Source organism: Micropterus dolomieu, linkage group LG04 (genome assembly GCF_021292245.1).
Source record: "Micropterus dolomieu isolate WLL.071019.BEF.003 ecotype Adirondacks linkage group LG04, ASM2129224v1, whole genome shotgun sequence".
In the NCBI taxonomy this organism is placed as follows: domain Eukaryota; kingdom Metazoa; phylum Chordata; class Actinopteri; order Centrarchiformes; family Centrarchidae; genus Micropterus; species Micropterus dolomieu.
In genome coordinates this window covers 31,627,477-31,651,167 of record NC_060153.1, presented here as the reverse complement: position 1 = coordinate 31,651,167, position 23,691 = coordinate 31,627,477, and the positions used below count along the sequence as shown (strand labels likewise).

General features: G+C 40.3%; 1 protein-coding gene across 8 annotated transcripts in view; it reads right to left on the bottom strand.

Annotated features, from left to right (window-relative positions):
* Positions 1-23,691, bottom strand: part of tenm3 (teneurin transmembrane protein 3) — an 818,277-nt gene that overhangs the window by 351,269 nt on the left and 443,317 nt on the right. For 5 of the 8 annotated variants that reach the window (XM_046046662.1, XM_046046670.1, XM_046046663.1 and 2 more), the window contains 2 exons: positions 4,534-4,566; positions 4,330-4,427 (listed from right to left, as the gene is read on the bottom strand). The exons of the other annotated variants lie outside the window; for them this stretch is intronic. The gene's annotated coding sequence lies outside the window, so the exon portion shown is untranslated. The remainder of the gene's footprint in view (positions 1-4,329; positions 4,428-4,533; positions 4,567-23,691) is intronic. 8 annotated transcript variants of the gene reach the window in all.

Below are 23,691 nucleotides of genomic sequence, written 5' to 3'. Positions count from 1 at the left end.
TAAAGATGAAGGGACATGATGTCTTGATGTTGAACCCAACATTTACCTTCGTAGGACATGAAATTAGCAATCCTCTTGTGTAACATGTAACTACACTGCCGTCTACTGACTAATGGACAGAAATTTCTGTAACGATTACTGTCGTGAATCTGTATAATATTTTTGCTATAGCTGTATTATGTCGATCATGTGTGTCATTTAACACTTATCGGTAGTGTTAAAATGTATGTTTGACAGTTGAAGTAGTTAAGAGTCAGGAAACTGGAGAAAACTCCTCCTCCTTGTGCTAAGTGACAAAAAAAGCTGCACACGCCATCCTAGCTAGGCTCGCCCTCACACCTTCTTTGAGCTCACGTCTTTCTTCAACTTTCATTTGTGCCTCTTTAAAGTCAGCGCACAATTTAACTACTTTCTCAACAAGCCCTTGAATACATCAATACTAAAGTGAAGAAAGTTTTTGTACCACGTAGTCTCGTGAGTTATAGTACAAGTTAGTGCAACCAAATATATTTTATTCGACAGGCCAACTTGAGAATAGGAGAACCGCTTTCCTTCCTCAGCATCACCATAGCTGTACCCGTGCCGCTGTAGTCCAGCCCGCTTTGAAAGGAGCTAACTTTCTGAAAATAAGCTTGCTCTGTGTTGTAATGCAATGAAGGTTAGAACAGAAGAAATGTTTAGTCTTCCATCCTCCAGAGAACTGTTCCCCCCACGTCTTGGCCCTGATCTCTGCATTTGCCCCTGAAACAAGAATGTCGAACCAGTCAGGAGACCTCATCCGCTCAGTGACGAACTGCTCTACAGGAGTCACCTGGGACTGCACCTTCAACTGCACTGCAGCCTCAACCCTGCGCACTGTCCTAGAAAGACAGCTGGAACATTTAGTCTCTGCCAGCGCTTTAAAACAGAAGGCTCAACCACTGTTTATGCGGTAATAAAGAGTTGACGTCGAATAAAATGTATTAATTCACTTTCATATAAGTTAAGTAACGTAGCATTGTGTTAGTGTTTTGTTGTGCCAGTAAGATCAGGTTTATTTCATCACACATCTGCTGTTTATCCATTGTGTGTGGTTTTTACCTTATTAATCCTTCATCTATTCATTCACTAAGTATTTAGCTACAAATACATACCCTCATTTACTCAGTAAAAAGTTGTCTATGTATTTTCTTAGCAGCAGAAGACAAGGTCAAACTACCGACAGGAATAAATTCCTTCTGAAGAGACTGATCATAGTAATAATTTAGTTTTGATAAATTCAGATTTGAGACAAATGTTTATAAAAGTAGTGGGTCATCTTGACCTACAACCTGCAACATTGTTTTAGTTGAATGTCACATCTTTGCTCCCCACAACCAGTGAAATGATGCTTTTGCCTTCCCTGCAGTAGGAACAGAGACCCCACAGAGTCTAGCAGTCACGGGGCTGCAAAATTGTTTATGCTGCTAGAGGAAAGCCATGGGAATAGTAAAAATGGGTTACTCCTCTGGTGAGCATGAATGTGCTCAGTATTTATTGGGGAGCAATCTGACCATTAGCATATGTAATGTTGTTTTTGCAATGTGATAGATGTTGGCCTGATGGTGGTACTAGAGGAGAGATTATGCAGTGCCCAAAATGGAAAGTGGTCATATTCTGCAGAGCATGAACGTGCTCAGTAAATGGCAATTTGCCCATTAGATTTTCATATTTTGTCATCTGGTATTTGTACCTGCAAGTGCAACCATGTCATAATGTTATGTCTTCATTGGGTATGCATACCTGCTACAACGTTTTGATGTTACATCTTTATCTGGTATTCATACCTGCTATGACTTTTAAACATTATGTCTTCATCAGGCCTTTGTACCTGCTACGATTTTTCAGCATAGGTTCATCAGTATGAATACCTGAAGATGTAATGTAGTTTTGTAAGAGATAGTGACATGACAGCACAATATATTTCAATAAAAGGCTAGTTTCAAATAAAGCAACTACAGTATATGGGGTGGTGATGGAGCAGTGGATAAGACGTATGGCGTGAGAGACCCGGGTTCACCATTGTGTCCCTGAGCAAGACACTTAACCCCTCGTTGCTCCAGAGGCGTGCGACCTCTGACATATATAACAATTGTAAGTCGCTTTGGATCAAAGCGTCAGCTAAATAGATTAATTGAATGTATTTAAGTCGAAACTTCATTTTGTAATGACTTAATTCTGAAACTGATGTATGTATGTATGTGCTTGCATCTCTCTTACAGACTAAACTCAGGAAATTGTCTCTGACATGTTCTCACACATCTTTTGTCAAACATGGTTCTCTCTCCCTAACCACTAAATGCCTAACCTGAACCTTATAGCCCGCTAGAGCTCACTGTATTCATTGTGTGTGTAAGTTTCATGAACATCAGTGTTCTGAGGAGTCTCTATTTAAAGGAAGCAAAGCTTTACACTACATGTCTAAACACAGCAAAATAGATGGATAGACCTTTTTGTTCCTTTTGTTTCCTTCTTAGGTAGAAACTCGATAGTGTGACAGCAATATCCTCTATGTCTGTCTGTATAATGAAGACACACACACACAGTGTTCGGTTTAAGTGGTTAGGTGGCTTAAAGGAATGCTCCACACCAGAAAAATGGACACACATGCAGCTAAGAAAATAAGTTTGAAACCACTCGGGGAAGTCCCTGTGTCAGGTCAGTTTCCCATGTACCTATGTACATATACACACATACACACGCCGTTCACAAATTCCCATTCACAGATCGGTTTACTAATGACTGTGCGTTAAGTGCCAGATGAACTTGACTGGTCTTGCCTTAAGGGGGGCTTAAATGTGTTTTCTTAGCTGAGTGTGTGTGTATTTCTCTTTTTTCAGACACTGAGGTCATAGCAATATTGGATTTGTGTGAGGTACTATGAAGCATGCCACATACACAGCTATTTATATTGTGTGCTTTCCATTGATTTCAGCTCAGCTGTATGTATCAGGTATTGGTGGATATGAAAGGTATCTGTTTGCTGTGGTTAAGGCTGGTGCCATGTATTTTATAGGTAATTAATACCAACAAATACCAAAGAAGAGTTGTTCCCATCACATTTCCAAAAGGAAAAGAAAGACAAAACCTTTAACTTTTCATAGTTAATTCAGAGAGTGCCCACATGAGACACTGAAGGTCAGTCACACTCATACCTGAGTGTAACTTGCTATATGAGCTTTTGTCCATAAAACTACATACCTACAGTTGGCCATGGCAAAATTTGGAGAATGTGCCAGCTGGTTAAATGTGATATCTACTGGTTTACTTAAGCAATGCATAATGTTGCATTGCATTTTTTGTAGACATATAATGGACAAAAAAACATTTTTTGCAGAAAGTCTAAGCTTGCTGGAGCAGATATTTAACAGAAACATCTAGTCAAGAAGCTAACATTTTGGAAAATGTTACCATTTTTATCATTGGGGTTAAGGTTGCAGAAAGTGGATCAACACCAAACAACAATGGATTAACTATAATTATTTATTAGCTTTTATTTGTCACTTTCTACAACATCTGCATATTGCAAATATGGCATGACTAAGGTTAACTAAAGAGTGTGTTTATGTGTAATTAAATGGTGAATGCAAGTCAGATGAGCCAGATGTGCCTATCCGTCACCCAGACCTCCGCATACATTAAGTAAACTTCTTGCAGTGGCACTGAACATTGGCATACGACATAAATGTTACTCCTGTGGGAAATTTACAATAATGAGGATTGTAAAATTTAGTTTCTAAATTTTATACTTCAAACTTAATATTAATTTATACATGTTAGATTGTTAATATTTTAGATTATGTCGTATATAGCTCAATGTCTTCAATGTCTGGGAGAGTGTCTGCTGTGCCTGTCTCATTATTTATGCAAGTGATTAGTAGCAGAGGTACAAAGTTCTATTGATCAGTGTTAATGGTGTCAGTTTGCAGTGGTTGGGATTAGTGTGTCATGTATTGGAGTGGGTTTACATTCTTTGTAAAAGAAGAGGTTTACATTGGTGGAACTGAGATATCAATTGCACCTCTGGATTAGCTCAGTTTACAGCAGTTTAACCTGAACCGTTACTGTCTTAGTCTGCCTTATTTAAAATGGGGTAGTGTAAAACAAGTCATAACTGACAGTAGTTGAAGTTGTTTAATTAATTGATTTTTTTGTGTAACCTATGTATTGCATTTCCCCCCCAAAAGTGGCCCTAATTCTTCACTGTGACTAAAACCCTCTTGAGACACCCATTAGAAGTGTTATTCAGTCCCGAGAGCCTTCCTGCGAGGAGGCAAAAATCTTATATCGTAGTATAGGTGATATAATTACCAAATTCAAAGGTCCCTCAAGTTGTCCCTCAAGCAAGGATGCATGTGCTCAGAAAATGTCAAGGGATCCCCACAATCAGTAGATCCGTCCTTTGAAGACTATGAAAACCCAGCGAAAATACCATGAAAAACCACAATTAGAAATCTGTTACACTACGTTGACAATTTGACCTTTTCCATATTGGATGTCCAAAATTTTGCTCACCTGAGGTCTTCCTTCTGACATGGACAAAAAGGGCTAAACAAACAAAAAAGACAGAAAATAGCAAATTTGAGATTCAACAAAAGGAAAAAAATCACAACCTGTTTAATTATGAGATCCATGAAACATACGCAGCAACTTTGAGAGGAAGAATGAAAGGGCAAAAAAAAAACAAACAACGTGGAAGGAAAAAAAGGCATTGGTAAACACCATTTATATGAAATATGGCCAATATCCAGCAGTCAGGTTTTGCCTTTCGGGGCAGAGTATGTGTGTCTGGGGAGAAAACTATCCAAGCTGGGGGATCAACACTAAGTCCTGCTGACTGGGCACTTTTATATGGAAAATAAAAGGGGATAGGAGGCTGTAAAATAGAGCCATTCACACACACACACACACCCATATGCACATATGTCCACGTACACACATATATTGTTCTCCAAGGCAGTCCCCTCTATCACCAGCTTTATGTTGTCAGGTGCACTGGTTTCTGTCATCATTATGGCAGTTGTACTTTCTTCACATACCACACTACTACATCAATATCTATAAAACTCTGTGTTATTGCAGAAAAAGCGTTTCAAATTCTGCCCAAACAGAAACAAAAAAAACCCAAACTTTTTAAGTCACTGACACGACAATTTCAAAAGCATTCTATATTAATAATGTCAACTGTTAGCTGCTCTGGCTTTGCTGAAACAAGAAAACAAGTGGTTGCAAAAGCAGCAGCAAAATGCTGAAGCGCTTAACTCCACAGCTAAGGTGGCCAACCTTCCCGTAAAATACAGAATCAGCCTGTAATTGGAAACTAACAAAAGTGTTCCGTATTGAACTTATACAGGGTTTTTGTTAGTATTTTTGAGAATTAATCTGTGGGAGAGAAATATTATTATATATATATTAAACAATTAAGGCGGGGCGATTTGTTTGAATTGCCCCGTTGTGGCTTAGTTCACCTCAGAGTAGGGCCATTGTTTAGTTGAGTTGGGTGTGGTGTCGTGAGGCTCAATAACTTTGTGCATAGTTTTGCGTACGTGCCGTGCGGCCGACAGCTGCATGCACGTCGCTATTCCTCGCAAGTCTATTTCAAGTAGCCTACTATTTAAAAATGATGTAATATTTTTTTGTGTGGTTCATCAATAGCGATAAATGATCCCAGTTGTCCCGCGAGGTGCGGACAACTCGGAACAACACAGGTGATGCTGGAGCGCCGTCTTAACAGTGTGGTGTATTTTATTAATCAAACTGGAGTACCATGCGTGGCCGCCTAAGGCAGAGGGGCCGTGAGAAAATTTTCCTGTCTAGATTGTCTTGGAGGGCATTTTGGAATGAAGGCTGCCGGACAGTTTTTTCATTCTCACACTCCATAAAGTTGATATATTGTTAAAAATAATATTGCAAGAAGCATGTGTTGGAGAAATTGTTATCTCTTTTTGTTTTTCGAGACTCAACTAAGTATAACATATGTGCATTTGACGCATAACAGTTTAACATAGCACTGTAGCAGCTGGATAGAGGATTAGTGACCTTTTAAGGGGAGAGCAGGGGTCAGTGGTTAGGTGGAGACTCAGACCCTTATATGGTGTCTAACAGATGTCTACACTTATTCTATAGGACTGTGCCATTATATGGATTGGTGCCTTAGACTGCAGACTCAGACCCTTATATGGTACCTAACAGATACCTAAACATGTCCTATATAAGCTGTGTTCGATGTACAGAGAGACAGAGTGGCCATCGGGCTGGGTCACTCTCCAAGCTGCTGCAGAGCTTGTAATTGATGCTGAACTCCTTGATGTAATAAACTTTTATGATCAAGAACAGTGTCAAGCGGATTTCTTCTCAACACATCATCGCATCATTACTGTTCGGACACCACAACAGCAAGTGTTCTTCTTCTGCCACTCCACATACACGCTATGCCTTCACATGCGCACTGACGACCCAGGGTTAGGGTTACAATTTTGGATTTATTCATGCACTTAAAGAACATTTATTAAAAGCTTTTTTCTTTATACATGTTTATTTACAGCATCATGCGTCGACATTTACATTGTAAGAGGCAGTATTTTAACTTATTGGGAGAAAACATGTAGTTCTATGCAGGTTGCTAGACATAAAGCTCTACTGGGGCAAAGGCCCTTACATCCCTCATGTAAATTTTCGATTTATTTTTGATTGAAGTATATGAAATGTGTTAGTATGTGCCTTACCAGCTCCCCTTGCTTAGCCCATTAATATTGGTCAGCACACATACCTATTTTATGTATGCTACGTTACCTGTGAGCCATGTAAACAATTTGCCACAGCTGCACAGACACACCTGACACTGCATTACTCTCACTACTACCTTTAAAACAGTCTGTCTCTGTTATAAGCCCGAATGGAAACCTCTTCTAGAAAAATCCTCATAAAGTCTGTTAAGACTGCTGCTGGCTGTACATCTCAGGCTGTGCTGGTACTGGATTTGGATCAACTGTGCTCGTACTGGCTTGTGATCCAGCATCTACTCTACTGAGAAATTTAAATAATAGATATCAATACTTGCTAGATATTAATGTTATCAACTGCACCAGGCGAATATACACTGGCTCCCAGGTTTCCTTTAACCTTTTGAAAGCTAAAATACTATTTATACAAGGGCTGAGCGGTATGGTCAAAAATGTTATCACAATAAAACAATTCCTATCTTTCGATATTGATAATTATCAGGATAAATGTCAAATCATTACTTCTATCTGATTTCTGATATCTGAAGAAACCAGATAGTTAATTGTGGTTTAAACGATTCTTCATGGTCAGAACATGAAAATCACTTACCAAACAGTGGATCACCTCACAAATCTGAGGTAGAACATTCAAAACTATTCTGATAAAACCTTTTTTTCAACAAATGCATGAGTAAAATTAAGTTAAATCTTTTTTCAGTCCCTTTTTCCTCAATAAAATAAATATTTTAATAGAAAAGTGATAATTTGTTCATTCATTTGTTAATTTGAAAAAATGAATAAGATCAAACAATTATTCAATTTTTATTCAATATTTGTTATATTGTTATTGAGGGAAATTATACTGTGATAATTATTGTTAGGCTATTCTTTTATTGTCCAGCTCTAATTTATAATATGACTTGACTGAATAAGTGAGGTTTATTATTTACTGGAGATGTGCATCCATATTGCCCAGTCTGCCCCAATAATCAACATTTTAATAGTCAATGTGAATCCACTGCTTTCCATCTTGCATTAGTCTAGAGTTGTAACTAACCCTTCACTGAGAGACAGATAATCCCTGTCTTGTTTTAAAATGATGTGTGCCTATGAGGAGTGCCATCACATCTGTGTGTTGTCTGGACTGTTCTCACTAATGTTGCTGCTGGAATGCAAAATGCGGACTGTAGCACCGCTCAGCCGGATGCACGAGTTTCATTTCGTGCATGCGCGTATGAGCACATATGACGTAGTTATCATTTCCTTGCTGCAGTTTATAAACATCGTTGCCCGTCAGCGTTTATCAAAGGTAATAAATAGCTGTATTTCCCTCCAATATTGTTCAGTTACAGTCTGGCAAGCAACCAAGACAAAAACAGACCTCGTCGTGCTGCTCAGCTGGGTTAGCAGTGTCGTGGAAATTGTATTCCTGGTGAGGATCTGAGCAAATAATTGAGTTACAACAAACTGTTGTCTTTCAAGAATTTATTTAACAAAAGAGAATAAACAGAAGTACTACAACACAAATCAGCTGGACCAGAGGTTAAGACAGTAACTAACATCTGGCCCCGAGCAAAGGGATGCATCATCATTTACACAGTCTAGGTTTCTGTATTTTGGGGAACAGAGATCCTCTCCAGGCCTTGAATGAACATTCCAGGAGAGGAGAGGAACAACAAGAGGGGCAAACACCAAAACAATCTCACAGCTCTGACCTAAACCCACGTAAATGTGGACAGACTAACATAAGAAGTATAGGAGAGGAAAGGTTAAGGATAAAACACATTACCTAATAATAATAACAGTAAAAGAACCTACATAAAAGATTAAATGTAAGGACACAAATTTCTGCCATAACAAGCATCACATAAGCTGACTCACTGCAGCTAGGCTACACATGAACTTGCTCACATCGGACTTTCAGAGAAGAGAACACAAGTTTACCTGACTGCTGTTCCCGAAAGTCACTCTCATTGAGTAATTTTCACTTCTTGTGCCCAGAAGGATAGTCCCTCTTTGTCTTCTCATCAACGTTATAAACACTCGCTTTCAACGCTGACTCGTTTTTTGCGACGTTTCATATCATTAACCATGTGCCTTTTCACATTAACTGGTAGTTTTATTTTGAAAGTGTAACCGAAACGAGGGGTACAGCACATGGATACAGGGGCATGTGCCCCAGTAAAAACGTCTAGCGATGCCTATGGTTCTATGTAAAATCACACATTGAGCACCCCCATATCGCCAAAATGGCATGATCCTCGTTTTGCTATGAAGCTTCGACTGTGAGATTGACAGTCGAATAAGGCTCCGACCATCGGAGCATCGAATCTTCGACTACTCTAGGTCAACCCTAGATATTCAAAATAAAACATTCAACATTGCAAAACATCACCATTTTGAAACGGAATGTTGTTAAAGTAAGTGAAACAGTGCAATTTGGTTTGATTCAGGCACAGAAAAGTACCTGGTTAGTGTTAGTGAAGAGATTATGGTTTGATTTACAATAACTCAAACGTGAGTTAACACATAAGTTAATTAATGTTACTACGTGTGTTAATTTACGTAACCAAAATAAAAATATTTACTGCTAATTTTTTATTTCACATGGGAAACCAACACCAGTCTCCTGATTAAAAAGTTTCTGGCCCACCCCAACCACCTCCTTACTCAGTCTTTTCTGTTACCGTCCAAAAGTGCTGCTACAGGGCTTCCCCTTTCTTACATTAATTAAAATTAATTTGTGATTATATATAGTATATATGTAGGTGTTGCAAATTTGTATCCCCAGAGACTCAATGCACTTTTGAACAAAGTTTATATAAAACCAAGAAGCACCTACTAATGCTAAACAAAATTAAATAACAAAATTAAAAATGAGTGAACAAAATAAAAATCTAAATCAAATCATTATCTGTTGTGGCCACCCTTACCTTCAAAATATCATCAATTGTTCGAGGTCTTTGTTTTTGAAGGAACTTGGCAGGTAAGTTGAAGAACTACCAACAGTTCTTCAGTGGATTTAGGCAGCCTCAGTTGCTTCTCTCTGATCATGCAATCCCAGACAGACTTGATTATGTTGAGATCAGGGCTCTGTGGCGGCCGTATCATCACTTCCAGGACTCTTTGTTCTTTTTCAAGCTGAATATAGTTCTTAATGACTTTTGCTGTATATTTGAGGTCGTTGTCGTGCTGCAGAATAAGCTTGGGTCCCTTATGGTGCTGCATGATGAATAAGTATCTGCCCGTACCTCTCAGCATTGAGGAGACCATTCATTCTGACCATGTCCCCAACTCTGTTTGCAGAAATGCAAACTTGCAAGGAACCGCCGCCATTCTTCACTGTTGCCTGCAGTCACTCACTCTCATACCGCTCTTCAGCCCTTTGGGGAACAACCTGCCTTCTGCTACAGCTCAGATGTTTACTTATCCGTACAGAGCACCTGCTGCCACTCTTCTGTCTGCCTGGGAGAGACCTTGCTGATGCAGTATAGCTACCTAGTCTGCGTTGTGTTGCTGTGCTCAGTCTTGCCATGGTGTATTACTTTTGACAGTAAACTATCTTAAGCAGCCTCCCCTTGTTAGCTGAGCTTGGCTGTTCTTCAGCCAATTGTATTCCTCCAACACAGCTGTTTTAGTTAAAGATTGTATTTTGACCTACATTAAATTGATGATCATTAGCACCTGTTTGGAATAATTGTTTAATCATACACTTGATGACATACAAACTTGAGTTTGTGCAAATGTACTATGGCTGTACCTGACTAAGGATTTACATAGTCGAATCAGAATCATCAAGTCCTGCCTATAGTTGACTGATAGTCGAATCATGTGTGTTTTTGTCCACGGCGATTGCGAGCCGAAGCTAAACTGAGGCTTATTATTGACCATTTTCTCTCTCTCTCGCCTGCCATTCACCGGTCTTGTGCAGAGTTTTTGCCATGCTGCCAACAACTGCATGCACATCGCGGTTCCTCGCAGGTCTGTTTCAAGTAGCGGCTGTTTAAAAACGATAAAATATTCTTTGTGTGGTACATCAACGGTGATAAATTATCCGAAAGTCCCGCGAGGTGCGGACAACTCTGCACAACCCTGGTGAAGCCGGGGCTCCGTCTCTTCAGCAAGTTTTCCTCCTGCCACCACACACATACACGCTACGCCTACACATGCGCACTGAAAACCCAGGGTTAGGGTTACAATTTTGGATTCATTCACGCACGTTTTTTTTCTTTTTACATGTTTATTTACAGCATGAAACATTTAAACGTATATTGTAATAGGCTGTATATTAATTTATTTAGAGAAAACTGGTAGATCTATGTAAAATCAGACATTGAGCACCCCCATATCACAAAAATGAAGCTTCAAATCTTCGACTATTTGGGGTCAGCCCTAAAGTGTACCTAGAAGAATTGATGCTGTTCTATCTCCCACACGCTCCGCCCTCTGCTGGACTCTATGGGTACTTCCTTCTCCAATCACATGCATGTATTATGAGAGATGCTGGCGGATGCTGACAGACTAACGGCTCGCCCACACAGCACTCCCGACCAGAACCGAGGTGGAGGGGCCAGGGCGTCCACCTCGCTAGCCAGACTATGTTCCATGACATGACTACCAAGAAACAAGCTGCTCTTACCAGGGAAAAGACATAATACAGCAGCCTGACATAACTCAGCATTCCCAGCGCGCTCACAAGGATTCGCACGGGTGCATTGCTAGCTCACCGGGAGTGCAAGTGTGTAAACTAAGATGACCAAACATCCTCATTTTTTCCAGACATGTCCTCTTTTTGGGACCTAAAAACGCGTCCAGCAGGGATTTCTAAATCAGCCAAAATGTCTGGGATTTTGCTTTAGCTTTCTACCGTCGGCATTCATTGTGTGCGTTATTGCATTGCTTTGACCAGCACCGGCACAATTACATTTTACTCTTGCGCATATCGGGACTTGTACTTGCCTAATGACACTTGTCACAAGCTGCTGGTAGGTTACTCTTGGGAGTAGATCAGGTGCTTTTTTTTATCCAAGCGTGTGCATAAAGTTGCTCATGAGTGTCACTTTTCGTGAACCGACTAATCACAGCCTGAGTGGGGCAGGACATTAACCCTAACCTACAGCAATAATTGTGCTAGTAATCTAGAAGCCCACATGTACCGTGGCGACTGTGGCTCAGGAAGATTGGCGGTTCAATCCCCGGCTCCACCAGGTTGCGTGTCGAAGTGTCCTTGGGCAAGATACTGAACCCCAAATTGCCCCTGGTGGCTGTTCCACCAGTGTATGTGTGAATGTTTCAGTTGTGTATGTGTGTGAATGGTGAATGGGATGTAGTGTAAAAGCGTATTGAGTGGTCGAAAAGACTAGAAAGGCGCTATACAAATACAGAGCATTTACATTTACATGTAGGTACTTTTAAAGTTCAACAACATAGTTGCCCGCGCCACCCCCCATACACATTTCCACGGTGCCACCAACTACTTGAATCTCCCCAGTCCCAGTCTGCTTCCTACCCCACCTGTCCTCTTTTCTGAAAACCAAAATATGGTCACCCTACATAAACAGACATGGCCTACTGCCCACAACTTTTTTTGGCACAGCTAGGCTTGCCCGCCATAGCCAGAGAGAGACAGCCGAGGCCATGTCTCTTCTGGCACAGCAGAGTGGAAGACATCTCTCGCTGCTTCAGTTGGTTTTGTTTCCTAAATGAGCGGCTCACAGCAGACGAGTGTGTCCTGCCCCGTTGGTGCTTCACATGGCAGATGTTGACGCTTCTCCATTGGGTCCACAAGCTGCAGCAGGGGATAGCGGTAAGGGCGCTGTCAGTGATGCAACTGCTAGGACCTGGTGCACATGAGACGGTTACAACTGCACCCCGTTATGTCTGTGTTCAAGGATGCGTCTCTGACTGGAGGGGGAGGGACCTGCCTGGGAAGGGCAGTGGGTATTGTGTGGCTTCCCTGGAGAGCTGACGCATCAACCAAATCAAGCTCCTGGCAGTGTTTCTAGTCCTCCAGCGCTTCGAAAGCCCTAGACTAGGGCAAGCATGCGCTGACAAGGACCGACAACCACACAACAGTGGCTTACATCAACAGATAGGGAGGAGTCCATTCCATGGCTCTGTTGACGTTGGCGGGGAACCTATGGAAATTGGCTGCAGAGCACTTACTGTCTTTGAAAGGGGTTGACCTCCTGTCAAGGAGCAGGCCCACACTGAACGAGTGGAGATGGATCTGTTTGCCAACCTGCGCAACACCCACTGCTTATGGAGCTAGGGTTACCATATGACTTCGTGAGGTGGTGCAGGACCAAACATCTGCAGCTGAACACCTCCAAGACCAAGGAGATGGTGGTGGACTTCAGAAGGAAGAAACCACATCTCCAGCTTGTGTCCATCGAGGGGGTCGATGTGGAGGTGGTCAGGACTTACAAATATCTGGGGCTGCAGCTGGATGACAAGCTGGACTGGACAGCAAATATGGACACTGTCCACAGGAAAGGGCAGAGCCGTCTATGCTTCCTGAGAAGGCTGGGGTCCTTCAACATCTGCAAAAAACTGCTGCAGATGTTTTACCAGTCTGTGGTGGCCAGCGTCATCTTTTATGCTGTAGTTTGCTGGGGAGGAAGCAGCAAGAAGAGAGACGACTGGACAGACTGATGAGGAGAGCTGGCTCAGTGGTGGGCTCAGAGCTGGACTCTCTGGTGATAGTGGCAGAAAGAAGGACTATGGACAAACTGCTGTCCATGCTGGACAACGCCCACCACCCTCTGCACAACACCTTTATCGAGCAGAGGAGTGTGTTCAGTGGCAGACTGCTGTCCCAGCCCAGCTCCACCAACAGACTTAAAAACTCTTTCGTCCCCCCGGCCATCAGACTGTACAACAGCTCCTAGTCATGGCAGGGAGGACAATAGACAAAAGAACAATTTCTACCTCCATCTGTACTGCTTACTTCCATCTGCACTCCATTTGCACTGTTTACTGTGGCTACTGTGTTATTTGTTATTTTTATTTTATTTTAATATAGGTTTAATGTATGTTTAATGTATTTATATTTCGTATGCTACTGGATCTTTGAATTTCCCTCCGGATAAATAAAGTATCTATCTATCTATCTATATCGTAACCTTCGTTTTGCAGTCTTCCGTCCACTCACTCTCATTTTTTTAATTAGGGCCCCCTCAAAAACGTGATCGTTCATCTCAACTGATTTATCCTATTTATTAACTTGTATAAGTTGATAAAAATAGACATGTTAATAGATTAATTTATGTTTAAAAGTCCTTTTTTGATTTTGATGTTGATGTTTTGATTTTGATGTTTCATTGATGTTGCCATTGGATGTCTATGTGTTTATTCTTAGGTAAATTTCGGCTGTACTGTAGACACTGCAATAGACAAAAAATTCTTCTTTGGTTTCTGCTCTATAGAGGGAAGAAAATTATTTTAGCAAAAATGTCCAAAAAAACAAAAAAGCTCTGTTTTGCTCATCAGGAAGTGACTATTGTGAAATCTTGGTATGCATCACATTGTCAGCAAATTAAATTTTTCTGTGTGAACATCCTTCAATAAATACAGATGTTTGCACTTAAGTTATGAGTTTGGAAAACATACCAGTCATGTTGGGAGCCACTACAAACTAACCCACGACCCATTTTGTGGTCCTGACCCATCGTTAAAGGCCTGCAGCAATGAGGACAGTGAGAAATGGATAGAATTGCCTTGAATGCTTAAGTGGAATAGAAGGCTATCCTCTGTGTGATACTGTATATTGAATCCCAAGCCAAGCTGTTTGACGGTTGCAGTATTTGAAGAATCACAGGAGGGGGCTGCTTGAAAATCCCCTACTGTGGCAGCTCTTTAAACTTTCTCAGCCTGGGACAGAAATGGAATACATTTTGCTTTTCCCATGGACTCAAGCTCATTAGAACGCTCTCTTGTTATCGTCGGACCCACCAGAAACAGGGACCATGACCCACTTTTAGGGTCTCCACTCATTATTTGAAGAAATAGCTCACTTGGACAAAAATTCCAATTTATAGTAGTACACAGAGTACATGTGTTGGCTGTGTTTCTCTCCCCCTACTTTTAGAGTAATGCATTTGGTGCTGGTGCAGGGACTTCTTATTTCTTCTTGATCAGCATTTTCAAACATGCAGATTGCTTTAAAAGGGGCGCCATGGCAGCTCACCTAGATCGCACACCACATATCAAGGCTGAGTCCTGACCACAGCGGCCTACAGAACACACAAGTCTTGTATGTGATACGTCCTGAGTTGTTTAACACATCTAGATGTGAACAACAAAAACAAAGGAATTTGCCTTACCGTTCCAATACTGTATGTTCACATTAAAACCTGATAGAATATACTAATCACTGATGGAACTCAATTTTTTTAGTTGTGTGTATGTGTGTAGCCGCTAGTGGCAAAGAGACGGCGCCCGAGCTTCACCGGTGTTGTGCCCAGTAGTCCGCATCTTGGGGGACTTTTGGACCATTTATCACCATTGAAGACCCACACAAAGAATAAAAAACAGTACTTGAAATTGACCCACGACACGCATGCAGTTTTCGACCGCACATGAAACTCTGCACAAGAGCAGAGCAGAGAGAAAATAGTCAACAATAAGCCTCAGTTTGTACAGTATAAGTTACACTGACTATTAAATAGAGACTGCAGCTCTTCAGCTTCTCATGATTAAAGCGGAGCTAGCGTGTGTTCCTTCCTCTTCCACATGCACAAACACACACATGATTCGACTATCAGTCAACTATGTTTGGGGAGCAGAGATTGGAGTGTGCTCAGAGAGGCCACCACCCAGGAGAGCCACATCAACCTTGAGGAATTTACATCATCACTGACATCATACATCAGCAAATGTGTTGATGATGTGGTGATCACCAAGACGATAAAATCATTCCCCAATCAGAAGGCCTGGATGAACGGAGAGGTGAGGGCTCTTTCCAGAGCCAAAAAAAGCTGTTTTTCGATCAGGTGATACCAGTGAGGTGAGGTGAGGATACTGAAGGACAGTACCCACCCACATTCAGCCTGTTCACCCTGCTGCCTTCTAGGAAGTTTCAGGTGCTGCGCCGCCAGATTCCAGAGCAGTTAACCTCAATTTTATAACAGTACATACTTAATCAACTGACTGATGTGCATTTGACAATATTATTTTGCCTTTGATTTTATTTATCCAGTGTTAGTTTGGCTGGTCGCATAATTCCAGAATTATTCCATGTGTGTTAAATTGATATAGAAATACAAAAAATGTGTTTATTCTTACAGTATGAAAGAAAAAATATAAATAATGGTTTGTGGTAACCAAAAACAAGATATTTAGTGATTACTTAAAATATTAAATGATGAAATAAAATGATTTCAAAAGAGACAGAAAAGAAATACTCAACCATGGATGAAATTACATAGGAAATGAATATGCGTCATTTTTGACCCATGTTGCGCCATAGAAGGTGATACAAATATGATGAGTGTGTCATAAGTATGATTTTTAGCTCTTCTCTGGTTGCTCAGATAATTCTTTGATATTCTTTTTTTTTTTTTTCATGAACCATAGACAGTGACATATTGTCCCTTACCTTATCTAGGTTTTCAGATTTTTAAATTCACAGTGAGTTTAAGTTGAGGAGCTTACTTTGGGAAGAGAGTCAAGACAATCAATGAAGTCAGGTGAGATGGTAGTTGACCAGTAGGCAAATAAACACCTGCCTCAATTTAACGCCTGGTCCAGTTTTTATATAAATTCTTTGGAAAACCTCTTAAACCGTGGGGTCGTCTGCTTTAGCTGCTTCTAAGCTGCTTAGATCGTTAATACAAATATTAATGTTTAAACATATGATCAATATGTCAGTATGGACATGCTACACATTGTTAGATTGGTTAGATTCTCCACGATTCAATAGTTTAGTTCAGTTAAGGCCCACAGTCTAATTCATATAGATTTACCGGTGTAACCTGCCTGGTTCAAGAGAGGAAAGGAAAAAAAGGGATGACTGCTGTTACCTTTGAAGCTCTCCTTAAGTCAGCTAGTTAAGCCCGGATTTGTCCCTTCCTTGATTTATCTTCCTTTAGTCTGTAATGGTCCACCCATAAAAAGAATTAAAACAGGTTTTCATAAAAATTAATCCAAGTTGTGAATCCTGTCATGTGAAGTCCATCGCTCTCTGTCAGCTAACTTCTCTCACCATGTTGTTGTCGTGATGTTACTTCAAAATAAAAGCGCAAAAGCCATCTGTCGAAGCTAGATCAAATGAATGACTTGTATTTGATCATTGTTATACAAGTATTATTCTGTTTGAAATAAATAAACTGTTTCATAGTAGTTTCAGTTTTGTGCAAAAGGAATTAAAGGCCTGTTCCATATGGACGCCTGTCCCAAATATAGGCAGGGTCAATTCAGTGATTTCAGCAAATAAATTATTCAAAGTTTTACGGTATATTCCATATATGAAAATGCATTTTTAAAGTATTTGAAAGGTCCATAAATATAACATAATATAGAGTATAGCTTTATCATGAGTGTATGTATTTGAGTGTCCATGAGTGCCGTATGAGTGAGTATGTTTGTGAGTGAGTGCATTAGTGTGTATATTTGCAGACTACTTCTGTGATCAGGTATGAGGTGGAGGAATTCTGACATATGACGCAGTAAAGGGAACACTGAGACTGACAGGCCAGACTGTATTGTGACTGCTGGGTCCTTGGGGTCCTTTAGGAAAGGCCACGTCTCCATCACGATGATGTGATTTCCATAGCTATTGGACCAGTGTTAATATCTGAGACACTTCTGGGACCAATTCTTTGATTAAAATAACAGTTTGAGAGAGACAGAAAGAAAGACAGGGAAGAAGAGGGTTTCTCTGTGTGTGAACAGATGAGAGAGGAACAGAGATCTTTAGGGGAAAAAAGAAGTTGATGTGACCTTTTTTAAGTCAATGCCAACTTTCCGACAGATTCCAATGCCTCTGAACCAAATACATGATTACATACCTCCAATATCTTGCTCAGCCACATCTATTTACATGCTCTATGCAATATCTATTGAGTGTCAGATTCATTTAGATTTAGAATAACTTTCTTAGGAGGATGTGTCTTTACAGCAGAAATTATGTTTCTGTAATTAAGCATTCTTGACGGCACAATGTAATACATGTCTAAAGCTTGAGTGAGAACGAGTTAAAAAAGGCAGAGATTTAGCAATATTGTTTGGGTCTGCCTGGAAGTTTTTAGTATTGATCAGTTTAAGCACAGCAATATGGTAAGACAGCTTCTCATATTGTAAGAGACAGAGGCTGTGACTGAGACATTCAGACTAATGGTTAATGACGTGTGCCTGAGCTGCTCATCTGATTTCATCTGTGTTGGTTTAATCATTTCATAATCTCCTGTCAAAACCAGAAATGCAAAAAGGGTGTGGTATGGTAATGTGCAAAACCAGAAAGTTCTATGTCATTTATTTATGGTGTAGTGTTGGGGTGGAGTCTCACAGCCTGAATAAAGGAGGTGCTCTGGAGTCTGGCGGTACAACAGCGACTTCACGACAGAGTTCTTTCCATGTTGAAGGATGCAGTCGTGGCTGTACAGCGTGAACAGGAGGGGGCAGAGCACACAGCCCTGTGGGGGCCTGGACTTTGTCAATCCTTGTTTACATTGATTATTACTCACCAAAACTCATTGTGCATATCATTGAGGTCAAACAAACATATTAAATGCATTCCTCACAGCTGTTTTTTTTTTAGTGAAGAATCCTTCACTACCTTTCTTGGTGCATTCTTACGTTTCTTGGTGCAGTACCAGCACCCATAGGTCAGTAGAACAGTGTGAAAGAATTGGCATGGCGTGTGTGCATGTGCATCCTCATGTGGGTGCACGAGACAAACAAAATGGGGTTATCCATGTGTGTCCTCGCCATCCATTTCTTTCTTTGTTTGACTTCAGTCCTTTCTCTGAATGTTTGAAAGTGTCTTTATTTTCCTGGAGCAATGTTTCTTGGAGGCTTCTTGTGTTTTTCCGCCATAGCCTTTACCATACTCCTAGCTGGTGTAGCTACGGTTGCTCCAGAACCATGTAGAGAGAGCGTCATCTCCGTTCAATTTCAATTTAGTTTTCAAAGTGGCTTTACTGGCATGACTGCATACAATACATAGCTGCCAAAGCATTTTAACACAAACATACAATCATAATAAACAAAATACACAATTCTCAATAACAAATAATCTCTCTGGTGGACTTTTTTTCATATACAGCTTTGGCAGACCATGGAGCTCTCTAAATGGCTCTGGACTCTGTGATGCCCCAGGAAAACCAGTGATTGCTGACTTCTTGGTATACCAGTGTAGGAATGTCACCACAGACACCAGGGCCCTTATTTATCAAGCTTCTCAAAGAGCCATTTCAGTCTTAAGTGCTGAGAATTCTTGAAATTTAAACCTACTTTTAAACTTCAGAATAAAAGCAAGTTATCAAATTTCTCAAAGCTAAGAATCACTCTTACTCTCCCAGTTATTTAAGACGGCTCGAGAGGTCTCTCAAGTGGTTAGGAGCTGCCAGTTGGGGCTTGTGATGGCACTGTGGAGACAGAGACATGCACAAGTCTTTCAGAAGTAGAAGAATGTTTCTGAATTATTTGAAGGCGTGCAGTTAATGAGACGGGGTCGGACAGCGCAGGCATAATCTTTGTACTGTAAATGAGTTGGTGAGGAATGCCATCTCACCACCGACTTTACGCAGCAAAGCGCTTTCAGATAAACTGAAAATGATGATGACACTATTTTCCACAGGACAAATGCAACAAACTGATTATTTGGGGCCATCACAACCATCAATTGTCATGGAAAGGTGGATGCATATTGCCGAGATTTACATCCACCTCTTTTCTTCAAATTATTTATTGTCAAATGTCTTTTGAACGTACACTCCTCTTAGGAATTTTACCATTCAATGTGAATTTATTATATTTAAGGATTCCTAATAAGGAAATCTATTCAGTGATTGGTCCTTGCGGTACAGCAAGTGTTGTGAATCAGCTCTAAGACTGACGCTTAAGATTTAGTCCTCAATTCACTTAAATTAAGACTGAGATGCTTGGTAACTAACGTTTAAGCACAACTTTGAGCCAAGAATTTTTTTACTCATAAGTCAATTCTTAGCAGTGTTCTTATGAGTAATTCTGAGAAGCTTGAAAAATACGGGCCCTGATTTAAAAACTCCTGTACACGCCGAATACAAAGAGATTTACCTGCAAGAGATAGGCTTAATCAGCGTTGTGTGAACTCGTTTGGCGAGGGCTTGAATGCAACGGACGTTGATTCACTAGTAGAAGTTCAGCTTTAAAAGAATAAATGAAATCATTCTTCTTCCATTTAACATCACAATTACTTTCTCTTATTGTTGCTCCTAAAACAAGGCACTGTTGCCTTCTCTTTTCGAAGGGCAGAGTTAACAGTTCTTCTGGAGCTATATTGTGAGGACTTGCAATTTGAACCAATCCCTGTGCTTTTACTTTATATAAGTGCTTTCAAGCTCTCAGACAAATGACAGGAACTGCAATTTCCACAAATCATTCCAATTTCCCTGCAATACACATTATAATGAAAGCTCTCGTCAACAAGCAATTCACCAAAACACTTCCCTTTGACTTTTGGCTTTGGAGTGTTCGAAGAAAAAGAAAATCAAAATTACATTGATGCCACTGTATTTCATAATTTTTACATTGTGACATCAATGTTGGAATTTAACCAGCACAAATATTTAATACGTCATATACGTAGAAGCCAAAATAGCAGTTTTGTTTATATTCAAAGAACAATAGTTTCAAGACTTATCAAGACTCGTATTTTTGGTTTTAGTTCTGATTCACTGATTTTAATGAAAAGCTTGGCTGCTGATTGGCAAATGAGTGTGGTATAATTAATAAAGGGAAGTTGGAAACAGGAGTGAGGGTCCTAGCTTTAGTTGAGACCAAACACAGTTTTTTAACCACCTTGTCTCACCCTATTTCATATCATTTAAGAATCCATCATTACTATTTATTTTCCATCATTTACACCACACACACGTACATTAGCCTACAATGTTTTGGTAGGATCATAGATCAAGTTTTATTTCTATAGGTAGGATCTTTGGGTTAAATTATTATTTACGGTGAGCGCAGAATGCTGGTTATGTTAAAACTACTCTTCTATTGCTGGGCAGAGGGTATAACAGTGAAACAGAATAGCCACTAAAATATATATTTAATAATATATTTGTGTGAAATCTGATTTTCACATCCAAAAAGATGATGGAAGTGGAAAAAAGAGGGATATCCTGTGAGATGGCACGTAGATTAAGGGATGCAGAGGGATGCTTCATATGGCTATAATGTCAGGATGTCTTCGCTACGTATGGGGTATCTCAGAAACATATTTTCAATTTGCAGCATGATCTATTCTTTTAGTTCCACTTGAAGCAGATATGATGTTATATTCCGCAAGACAAAAAAGAATCACCATAGTAAAGTGCATTTATGCCACTTCTGTAACCTAATGGAGGCCTAACAACACATCTGTTGAAAACATCAAAAACTAAATTAACTGAATTAAATAAATAAATAATACAATACAACATATGACCACGTTTGTTACAGTTTCACAGCAATTTAGCATGGATTAAGCAGATTGTACTGCAGTATTGCCATCAGTGCCAGTGCATAGACACAGTTACACGACTTCCTCGTCAGTGTGTAATAATGGATATAAGAATGATAACATCTCTGTTGTGAGTTCAACAAATACTTAATGGTCTGCTGAGCAATTTGCAACAATCACATACAAGTATACAAGTAGTAAGTACTACACTGAAGATTAGTTGTTTCTGCTTCCCACTCTGTAGCACTCACCTACACTAACAAAACACACACACACGGACACACACATTTGTCTTTCTATACTTGTGATGACCCTCATAGATATAATGCATTCCCTAGCCCCTAACCCTAAGCTTCACCTTATCATCAAGTAAATGCCTAACCCCAACCCCAATTATTTAACCTACTTCTGACGTTAACATTAGATCATAGGCCTTTGCGGACTAGGTTAATTGGTGACCCTAAACTGAGTGTGAGTGTGACTTGTTGTTTGTGTGGCCCTGCGATGGATTGGCGACCTGTCCAGGGTGTACCCCCCCTTTCGCCTGATGTCATCCGGGATTGGCTCCAGCCCCCTGCGACCCTGTACGCACGATAAGCGGTTGACGATGGCTAGATGGATGGATGTATTAATCAACAAACAATATGTAGCTTACAGTGATCTCAGTATCAGTATTCAGATGCCCTTTTACAAAAAAAACGGAATGTCTCTTGGATTTCACATGGCTAAAAAGACCATGACAAATCGCTCCAACTGCCCTACCCAGTCTGTGGCACACAGCCCCAAGTTCACTGGTTCCCACTGAAGATGTAAATTTTCACAAATGTTTAATTGCAGTAAAAAAAGGTTAAGTTATTTCCTAAAAACAGATGTTTGCTGTAGTTTTTAGCAAATTGTTACTCAATCAAGAATAATAGAACATTTGTTGGGGACTATTTTCAGCCATGATTTGGTGCTCTAGTGGGTATTTCTGGTGTATGTGGGATTAGGTCAAAACGCACCACAGTGTGTGTGTTCATGCTAATGGAGGAAAAAGTCACCCAGTGAAACACTGTGGCTTATTGCTGTGTTTTGTGGACAAACGATGGAGCTCTTTGCCTCAGAGAAATAAGACATATGAGGCCTTAGATACACACATACATTGTTAGTAGGATCAGTTCACTTTTGGTTTGGTCTTTGAATGGGATTTGTTTATAATGTTAAAATATGGAATGGCATCATCAGACATATCTTTTAACTGACTCACCACAAAGAAAAGGAGAGAGATTTAAAAACACTGCTTTTTTTTTATTATTGTGGCCCAAATTGAATTTGGAGTAGCATTCTCTGCAGTGCTACTTACACGCTTTATAAATACAGTGGTTGATTTTTGATATTACAGGGAAGTGCTGGTTCTGGTAAGAAATGGCTTGCTGTGATTTTGAATTGGTGTGGCTTGTTGGGGGTGATACACAGCCTGGATGTAAGTGCTGCCTGAGAAGACGACTTCAGAGGATAGTAAGACTTTTGTACATTTGTAAGGAAGTTAATTCTAGATGTCTGGTTTGATTTGACCTGGGCTTCAGGCAAGAGACCTTAACTGGATTGTTTGCATGAAGAAGGCTTTGGTAAAACTTTCTTCAGATATGACACTGATTTATAGAAATATTTAATACTTTATATCAAGATTGGGCATAATTGCAAATTATGTACAAATGTTTGCGATTGAAAGATCATCAATTCTCTAGGGTTTGACCATTTTATCAAAGAAGATTCAAGCTCCACTGTAAGCAATTGTGAATTAGATTGACACTGTAGCAGCAGAACCAGAACCACAAGAAAGTAGCAGAAGGTCAAAGCAAGGGTTTGACATTTACACTGCAGGGAATCCACTCATTCTCCCTCCTTGTCTCTCTCATAGCAATACAGACCTTATGAAAGTTGTGGCCCTTTGCCAGCAGATAATTATCTTTTAATTGCTGTTCTCTTCCTCTTTTTTTTAACATTGGCCTTTTTCTTCTTCTTTCAAACTTTGTTAAATCTCTCTGTAACAAAAGGTCAGAGTGCACCAAGTGTAATGCCGTTGCTGCATGCGCGCGTGTGCAAGTGCGACGGACAGATCTATAATCGCGCCGCTCATGCTCTTTGTGCTACTCATTTGCCATGGTAACTGGTAGCCAAATGGAATGCCATGCAGTCAGACAAAAGCCAGAAGAAGAGAACAGAGAAAGATGAAGGGGAATGGAGAGGACGGACACAGGGGAAAGACCACGACCGATGATAAATCTGTCACCTTGTAAGGAGCAAAGGAGTACTCTTTTCTCT